General features: G+C 42.8%; 1 pseudogene; it reads left to right on the top strand.

The window, feature by feature from the left end:
* Positions 1-1,789: 1,789 nt before the first annotated feature.
* On the top strand, positions 1,790-2,956 carry LOC139664508 (homeobox protein unc-4 homolog pseudogene; annotated as a pseudogene).
* The last annotated feature ends 6,979 nt before the right edge of the window (positions 2,957-9,935 follow it).

The raw sequence follows: 9,935 nt of genomic DNA, 5'->3' as shown, positions 1-9,935 counted from the left end.
ACTACTACCTACTAGTGCTAATAACAATAATAATAATAATGATAATATTTATAGACTAATAATTATAATATGCTAATAATAGGCTGCTGCTGCTACTACTACTGCTACTAATATGCTAATATTACTATTACTACTACTACGCTACTACTACTACTACTACTACTACTACTACTACTACCAATAATAATAATCGAACAGCAAATGTCAAACAGCACGGAACAGATGAGGAGGATGTCGATTATGAACAATGACTCGCACGGAGTAAAACATAATAATTATGTTCCAGGACACATTGTAGCAGCACTCCCTTTGACCTTTAGATTGTACATTTTCTTACAGGACATAAAGAGCTGCAGAATGCATCAATGTAAAACAAAAAGTTACAAGTAAAGAACATGGGATACCTCGCCTTGATGAAGCCTGCTGGATTGTTGCTATAACAATTATACTGATAATGATAATGATAATAATAAAAACAATAATAATGACGATAATAATAATAATAATAATAATTATAATAATGAAAATAATAGTAATATTAGTAATAATAATAACAGAATAATTGCTAAAAAATCATGCTTTGTTAATACGTAATAGTGTGTTCTCTCTTTATAGGCAAATGTAGCTTGTTAGTTGTAGGCCTATCTGTGTTTTGTTTTGTTTTTCTTTTTTATTTTACGTATTTTCTTTTATTTTTTTAAGCATGCTATATAAAACTCGCATGCATGGCTGGATAGAGTGAAAGGGGGCAAGAAGGAGATCTTGCCGTCCCTGTATCTTGTTTGGGGATTTCGCTCCTAAACCTCAGATTATTGTTCCCTCAAGCTGCTTAGCGCTCCTTTATCACCAGGTTTGTGAGGGAAAGATATACCCAACATTAACAATTCATAAGAAGCACCATTGTAGCACATGATGTTGGTGTCCCGTCGTTATTATGCAGGGTTCGCGGATCCTGCTTCTGCATGCTAAACTCCCGGCGTTATCAGCGCCGAACATGCGGCCCTGAGCGCGCCTAGAGGCCGGGCGGTGAGAGCTCTCAGGCGGGGGAGTCTCCCTCTCTTGGCTCGGTGCGGAGGGAGGAGAGTGGAGAATTGCCGTGCAAGTGTTTAGCCCATATGAGCAGGAGGCTGGGTGCGAAAGAGTAAATTGAGAGGGGATATGCCTGATTTAGCTACGGTAGAATTAAACGTAACTGAATTGCCTATTACACAAACTCAATTGGCAATTAAAACCAGCGCATCTGTGCATCTGTTGGTCCATGGTTGTGACCTATTAGCCTAGTGTACTCTTTAAACTGCAACTAAATAAAGGAGAGAAAGAGAGAAGAGAGAGATTATAGTTGTTTCAGGGCCTTGTGGAATTTTCCAGCAGCAAGTCCAGTTTGTATTTGGAGACAATATGGCATTGTCTTTAGACTGGTCTGATAATAACTTTGACAGTATTGTCATGGCAGGTGTGAGGTCTGTTCTTGTCTGTTGTAGTCTAGAAACACATGCTATGACATTATAGTAGTATAGCCTACTTCAGCTGAAGAGCTATGTATTGAAGTGGGCATCTAGCCTTACAGGTACAGCATTAGATAAAAGGATGCCCTGTTTGATCATTACAGGCCCAACAAATATGCAGAAACAAATGGGAAATATTTTTAACCAATCTATGGCCTGTATACTGTAATAAAGACAATGTTTGAACATAGACCTTACTTTCAAACAAAATTCAACTCATGTGCCAATTTTCCACCTGTGTGCATGTGTGTATTTTGTGTGTGTGTGTGCGTGCGTATGCGTAGGTTTGGTTCCAAAATCGACGTGCTAAATGGAGAAAAAAGGAGAACACAAAGAAAGGGCCAGGGCGGCCTGCTCACAACTCCCACCCAACCACATGCAGCGGCGAGCCCATGGACCCTGAGGAGATTGCACGCAGGGAGCGTGAGCGGGCTGAAAAGAAGAAACGCAAACAGGAGCGGAAGCTGCTAAGGTCGCAGAACAAACTCCTCCCCGGTGACACCTTTCACACACCTGGAGGTTCAGACAGCGACAGCGGGGTATCCCAGTTCACTGACAGCGAGCAGTCTTCAACCACTAACGGGACTATTCACATGGAGCTGCCAGCATCGAAAGGCGGAGGAGGACACCAAACTGAATCCAGCTGTGACCAAACACGACCTGACTTCAGCCAACTTCAAAACCACCAAAACCAAAGAACCACAGGAGAGTCGGAGCAGGTCTCTCCAGGCAGCATGCACAGCTCCGGCCTCGGGGGTCCGAGGACCTCCGCCCTGCAGAAACGGAATCCTTTCAGTGTGGAGAGCCTCCTCTCTGATGCCACGCCTAGACGGAAATCCCAGCTGGACTTTCCCTCACTGCCCAATCAGAGGACGCTGGTAGGAAAAGGTCACTTCTTGCTTTACCCTATTACCCATCAGCCCTTGGGCTTCTTAGTACCCCAAACAGCCCTGAAGGCCGCACCTTGTCAGGACAACAACATGAACAGGCTGAACCTGGGACAAAGGTGCGTGTCAAGCGAAGGGAGCCCGGCTTCCTCTGGCCACTCGAGCTTCGTCAGTGTCAGCAGGCCTAACTCAAACTCGGATCATAAGGAGCCTAATAAGCATCACGACCACAATCAGATTAGCAATAGGGTGGATGGGACAGACATGGAGGAGTGTGATAGCTGTAGTAATGGAAGATTCCCTGTTTCCCCGCCACACAATAATGTGGTTCAAACAACTCTGGCGAGACTGAGCACAACCCAGTCCAGTGACAGTAGCGAGGAAAGGAGTTTTAAAGTTCAAGTGGAAGCAGCCGCTAATGGCTGCCAAGCTGCCGAGCTCTGTGCAAAAGAGAAGGGCGCAAGAGAGGAGCTTGCGTCTCCGGACCTCTCCGAGTGTCTCGAGACAAACACAGACTGTCAAGCAACACCCGCAACAGATGGAGAGGATGTCGATATGGACTAACACTTGCAAGGAGCAAACATAAACAAAGAAGGACCAGGAACACCGCTCAGACTATTCAAACATTCCCAAAGCTCTGCTGAGACACTCTAAAACATATCAGGAATCAGGAGACTCGATTCTCATCTATTTTTTAATCATAATGTCTGATCAATCCAGATGGCCCAAATGCTGTGGCTATCCTCATATTTGGGCTGTAGGCCTAGACCTTTAGAAGCAGGTTCTTTCTCTCTTTTTTGATGGTGACCAACTTGTAACGAAAACTAGGCTACAATGAACATCTTACACACAACAAAAATCCTCAGATATTGTAAAAACAAGAAAATGATATTTATATGTAAACATTTTGATAAATAAAGTTATTGTTTAAATGGAATCACTGTCTTTCCAGGGCCATATTGAGGAAAAAAGGAGGTTGCTGTGTGGTAGAATCTTGGATCATGGCGGCAGGAGTTTGTCGTTTTACAGCAGATAAATCCCTCTTTCTCTATGTAGTGAGCTGGAGCCGGGGCTCAAGTCCGTCTGGCTGTTTGTATTTATTGCTTTAACAAATTTATTCATTTGAAAGGCCGAGCTGGAATGAGGTTAGTGGCCGCGGGCTATAGGACCCTGCGCCTCCTGCTGAGTTTTGATATGAAAGTAATTATTTTCCCACTGGCTGCCGCGGGTCTCGAGGCAGTTTTTTTTCTTTCAGCCCAAAGGGTTATTAGACATTACCGATTTCTAGTGATATGGAATCACATAAACTTCCTACAATAATAGAATTAGCATGAAAGGCAGGGGTGTCAAATTGAAATGGGAAAATAATAGCCCCGCCAGCTGCACTGTGTGTGTGTGTGTGTGTGTGTGTGTGTGTGTGCGCGCGCGCGCGCGTGCACACGCACATGTGAGTGAGCGAATGTGCGCGTGTGTGCGTGAGTGTGCATAGGCTATTGAACGGGAGGAGGAGGATGAGATGGTGGTAGATTCGTGGGGCGGAATTTTCATGAGCTGCCTCGGTTGTCAGACGGCCCTTGTAGTCGGCTATATTAAGATAGATGTTCGATGATATCCCTCATTGTTCTGTCGCTTATATTGATGTTGCTGCGTTATCGCCCTATTGATCATGTGTCGCACATAATAGGACAGGCGCGCGCCCGCCTGCCTGCGCCTTTTTACAAAAGCGCCTGGGCCCCTCGTCATTTGTTCTAATAGGGCTGCGCGTCCCTCGGGGGAGAGAGATAAAGATATAGGCGAGAGAGAGAGAGAGAGAGAGAGAGAGAGAGAGAGAGAGAGAAAGAGAGAGAGAGGGAGAGAAAGAGAGGGAGCATGAGAGAGAGAGAGAGAGAGAGAGAGATAGAGAGAGAGAGAATGATGTGCCAAGCTGGCATTAATAATTTTGCAAAATTTGGCCAGTTGTAGGCTAAACTCACAAAAGGAAGAGGGAGGTAAAGAGAGGTGAGAGAAAGTGAAGAATGGGCGAATTAGAGATGTTTAGGGACAGAAGAGGAGACAAATGTGCGTTTCCTTTTACATGTGCAGGTGTGTGTGTGTGTAGCCTGTGTGTGTGTGTGTGTGTGTGTGTGTGTGTGTGCGTGCGTGTACGTGCGCGGATGAGTGGGTGTATGTGTGCGCGCGTCCGTTTAGGAAAGTGTGTTTAGCTTATGAAGTGTAAACGCCACCAATTCCCTGGAAATTGAAATCCCAATTATTAAAACCATTAATTCTGGCGAGGCTGTGCACGGAGGAGCCGTGTTGACAGCCCGGCTAAATATCCCTGATCCCTCCCGGTCACCTCGCCTTTATTTGCAAATAAATTGAGGGGGATCCGAGGGACAGAGCTTTACTTTGCTGCGCCGACCTAAAATGAATTTCCGTGCCTGAGTCCCTTTAATAATATTTACATAATTTTCGCTCAGTGACTCTGCTATTTGCGCTGTAGGAAGCGGGGGGCTTATAGGAAAATAATTAGAGAAGAGGACTAGGAGGGAGCGAGAGTGGAAGCGAGTGAAAAACAGCAGGAGAGAGAGGGAGAGAGAGAGAGAGAGAGAGAGAGAGAGAGAGAGAGAGAGATGGGTTAAGACCGAAGCTGAACACTAAATTCCCAGACAGCTAAAATCAATGAAAGTAATAACCCTATTATTTAATTCATAAGGACATTATTTTCCCATAAGGCCTTAGGAAACGTCCCCTTCGACCGAAACAATCACATTAAATCGTTCATTCCGCGTGCGCTGTGTGAAATTTCTACTTTTATTCCTTTTTGGAGAAAACGCTTTATTATAATCGGTTAGTTTCAAGAGGGCGATTAATTAGAAAATATAGGTTTGATCTCTCCTCAGCAAGGCGCTTATAGTGGGGTGTGTGTGCGCGCGTGCGTGTGTATAGAGACGTGCAAAAAATGCCTAAAAATGTGTCTTTTCACAAAATTATAAATACTCATTCAAAAAATGTAAAACTACATTGCAAAATACCAGTCACACCAAATGTGGGTTATTGATCTGAAGTAGGCTATGCATGTAACATTACACCGCCTATTGTCAAAATCATCCATGAGCCAATAAAACCCGTTGTCAGCGAGCAAAGTTAAAAACTGTGAACAAAAGAGTGAATTTAACAGATCATGTTAAGTTAATTTTCAAGCGTCTCACTACCCAGAATACCTCTGTTCTTTTGGACTCTTTAGGCTCAGGCCTTAAAATCAGGGATAATGAAACGTGTTTATGGTGTCATTTCATTTGGAAATCTTTGTGATGATCTTTATAACATCACAGTATGAGTAACCCATACCTTTACTTAAATAATAGGTTACTGAAAATATTACTGTCTCTCTCCTATCACGTTATCTTGATCATCAAGTGAATATAGACGATTTCCTTGGTTTTGTTTACACGGCCGATGTCAATTCTCTTTTCATTATTGAATAATGTAATGAGCTTAATATCACAACAATGAGCCACTCTTTCATCACAAAATAGGTTCTGAAAATGCCATTTTCCCCAAGTGTGTGTGTGTGTGTTAATGTTGGAAAGTTTTTAAATACAATGATGCCCTCAAAATAGCCCATGATTAGACAAAAAAAACCTAAAACAAGCAAGTCGGGCCTAACTATGTGTTTTAAATTCAGTGGAAATGTAGGCCTACTGCCCCCCGTCCGTATATCTATCTATCTATCTATCTATGAAAAACATTCTTCTCAGGGTAGAATAATACAAAATAGCTGAAACATAAGTGCATAAGTGAAGAAAGAGAGAGGGAGAGGGAGAGGGAGAGAGAGAGAGAGAGAGAGAGAGAGAGAGAGAGAGAGAGAGAGAGAGAGAGAGGTTTTGGTGGCACCAAGGCAAACGACCAATCGATCAAGCCGACTCTGGACCGGGCAGCCCTCCCGTTGTGGCCGTGCCGCTCATGCATCACACTTTATGAATTCAATTTCAACCGGGAGAAATTTTCAATTTGAACGCGCGATCATTACGGCGTGGGGGATAGCGTAAATTGTTTTTGCTCTATTATGCATTCGGACGCCATCATTTTTCTTTCTAATTACCGAGGTGTCAGTGCGGCCTGTCACCCGGGCGCTGATTTTCAATTTAACTGATCATCATACATTCATTTTCCCATTTGATAAATCTGCTATCTAGACGCGCCCGCCATGCCCGGAATATTAAGCGGCGCTGGGGCGCAGTAATAGGGGGATGTGTATGCGGCAATGAGCGCGGATCAGCCAGCTAATTTAGCACCTTCCACATTCCCCGTCTCCATCCCCCATTTCCAATTCTCAAGAGGAGCGCAGAAAAAGAGAGGAGAGGAGAGGAGAGGAGAGGAGAGCCCAATGGCTGCCTATAACCTCGAAAAGCGACAGAGCCCCGAGGACAGAAAGAATCAGAGGAAGATTGGGGGAGAGAGAGAGAGAGAGAGAGAGAGAGAGAGAGGTCTCCAAACCGCATTGTTTTCTCTTACGCAATTTTCAAATTAGAATAGCAGGCTTAATTAACGCTAATTGAGTTCTTCAATACGTGTTATTTTTATTTAATAGAAACAAATTTGCACAATTAATTATCAGCGTAATTTCAAGAACCTAATTTACAACCCTCCTCACCCCCACCACCTCTCTCTCTCTCTCTCTCTCTCTCTCTCTCTCTCTCCCCACCACCCTTGCTCCGCCACACAGCTAAGAGGAGTAAATTAGCAGCTTTTGTCATTAGGTTTAGGCGTCTGTTCCCTTTGATCCAGACTACATGGGCCTACAGCCAGCATCAAAAATCAAGGATTCTCTCTTCGACCTACTTGACTTCGGAGATGGTGATATGCCCAGTAAGACACATCTAACAGGAAACACCCGACGGGGCCTTTTGAGAAAAATGATTTTTAACGTGGGCCTACTAAATTGACAAGGTTTTATAACCCTCCTAAAAGAAAATCCATAATCCCATAGCAGTCACTTTTAACGAAAGATTTTTTTTTTTACATTTGGCTGCAAAAAATCACTAGGCAAGTCACAACATCTTGTTAAGTCTGTTAAGTGTCAACAATGTATTGTGAATCGCCTTACTTGTTCAAACGTATATTGTCTGGTTGAGTTTCATGTTATTAAAACTGATAGGCCTGACATTCACGAAACTATATCCTATCATAACTATATAACCCATATCACATTTAGGTTAAAATAAAATAAAGTTATGTTTTGCATCATAGGCTACATTATATTTTAATTTGAATCACTTCACTCCTTCTTGGTCAATTTTAAACACTCGTTTACTAAGCCATTTCAAATCAAATTGTGTCAATCATTAGGAGAATCTTAATTCAGTCAAACATAATTTAAACTGTCAGTCCAACTTTAGGCTTTTCCCACACAATCAGGAAACTATAGGTCTGTAGTTTATTTTTAGTTGCAGTTCCTATAGCTGCTTTAGCTATTCGACTATTATTATTATAGGCTATTATTTTCGCAAAACCTTTTTTCGTGTTTGTAGATGCTGCGAGATACATAATAAGCTTACCTTGTCGAAATGGCAATAAGTAGAGACAGAGTTGGAGGGGGGTAGTATGTTGCACTGTAATGAACGTTTATAGGCACAAAGCAGCGTTGGTTTTGTCGTGTTCTTTGTTTCATTAGCCCAGTGGTTGTAATAAATGCCAACGAGCCAACGGGATAGATTTTAATTAAGTCGGTGAGAGATGAGTGGAGTGACACAGAAAGCAGGCAGGGCGGGAGATGGAAGTGGAGGGGGACAGCTTTTCAATAAATCGGTTCGCTCAGGGGTTAGTCGGTGATTTCCTCGGCAAAGTGTTGAGGCCGAACGGACTCGCAGTAATTTGGTTGATAAATCAGCGGCGTTAGGGGCATGAAGCTTGCCGGTCGACCGGTTGGTTCTGTGTGTGATTTATGTGTTACCCGGGGGTCGTACACAAGCCCATGACAGTCCAGGATGAATTAACCAGGATCCAGCGCGCTCTTAATGAGCGGGTATTATTTCGCACACACCCTCCGCCCTCCTGAAAAAAAATGAGTGTGAAAAACGAGCCTGGCATACGACCCCCTCCACTGTGCCATCCCCGAGGTGTCGCATTGATTCAGCATCAGAGACTAAAACACAGAGTGAGAGAGAGAGAGAGAGAGAGAGAGAGAGAGAGAGAGAGAGAGAGAGAGAGAGAGGCAGAGAGGGAGAGACAGACAGAGAGACAGACAGAGACAGAGATGGGGTCTAAATTGCCTCTTTATCAGGAAAAGAGGAAGAGAAAATGTTCAATAAAGGTCTACCACCAATTGAATGGGGTTAACTGAACCATACAGACATACACAAAGACATACAGACTAGGCTATTTATTGACAAAAGATCAAATACACAAATTCAAAACAAAAAGTCCTATCACTATGGTGATACTAGGACTTCCTTTTGGCCCTTTTGCCTGACTGCTCTCTGGGAAAGCAACATTGTGACTCCATAAAAAGGGTTATACATTGCACCTGTGGTTCTCTGAGGTGAACATTTAAATTTAAATATTACCACCTAGCCTAACTTTCTCGACTCAGCATTAGTACAACATCAAAATGCAGGTCATATTTGAAAGCAAGGGTGATTTACTGAGCCACAGCAAAAAGTTTTCAAATACATAATTGGTTAGCTATGTCTCCTTAGTTGCTGGCTGGCTGCCAACGTAATGCATACATCTACATGTAAATTCAAACAAGAAGGGGTCAATCAATGCTGACTCAGTTTTTTAAGCCCATATGCAATAGACTAGTTGAATGGCCTAACCTGAGAATTGGCTTAATGCTAAATTCATGACCAACTTCACGCACAATTTCAAGACAGTTCCTGAAAAACTTACAATGGTTTCCCAAAGCTTTTTGTCAAGAGAAATCTTCAAGAAGCACTTGAAGATCTACATTAAAAACTCTTATAAACAGTCTGCTATATTTTGTAACCATATTTCTATACCAATTATGGATATATTTTATACCAGTGTTAATAATAAATAATACAATAAATAATAATAAAATATGTTTAGTGTCTCCTGATCACTTTTATCAGGGTACGGGGTATAGGGCCTGTGCTTTGGACTGACAGAGACTGAAAACTTCTGCTAGACCGGTTTCTCTGCAACGTCACAAACAAATTGCACGTGCAGACCTGAGGTGAGGAAATACAATCAGATATTTTCTTTCTTTCCTCTGTTTTCATTGTGTGTGCCCTTTGGCAAAATCATGTAGTAGTAGTAGTAGTCTATGTTCATTTATGTTCCTAATGCTCGTGCTAATGCTTGCTAAATGTAGCGTATCTTTGCAAAGATAAAGGTAAAAACACACCAAGACAGTAATAGGAACATTCTGTAATTGAATGCACTTACTGTAGGCGACATTATACTGCCATTGGAAGTAAATGTAGTGCGGTCTGGTGTTAAGCAACGACCAGCACCAGTTGGGCCCTGTGAGTGTGGTTAAACCTCTCTACAAGCCTGTCACTGAGGGTGAAGAGGTGTCGTGTGTCTTGTGTATGGA

Source organism: Centroberyx affinis, unplaced genomic scaffold (genome assembly GCF_046629955.1).
Source record: "Centroberyx affinis isolate AG114_WGS23_722 - 3 ecotype Tasmania unplaced genomic scaffold, CSIRO-AGI_Caff_v1 ptg004299l_1, whole genome shotgun sequence".
Taxonomy (NCBI): domain Eukaryota; kingdom Metazoa; phylum Chordata; class Actinopteri; order Beryciformes; family Berycidae; genus Centroberyx; species Centroberyx affinis.
The sequence above is the reverse complement of the archived record's forward strand: the minus strand, read 5'-3'. Positions and strand labels throughout refer to the sequence as shown.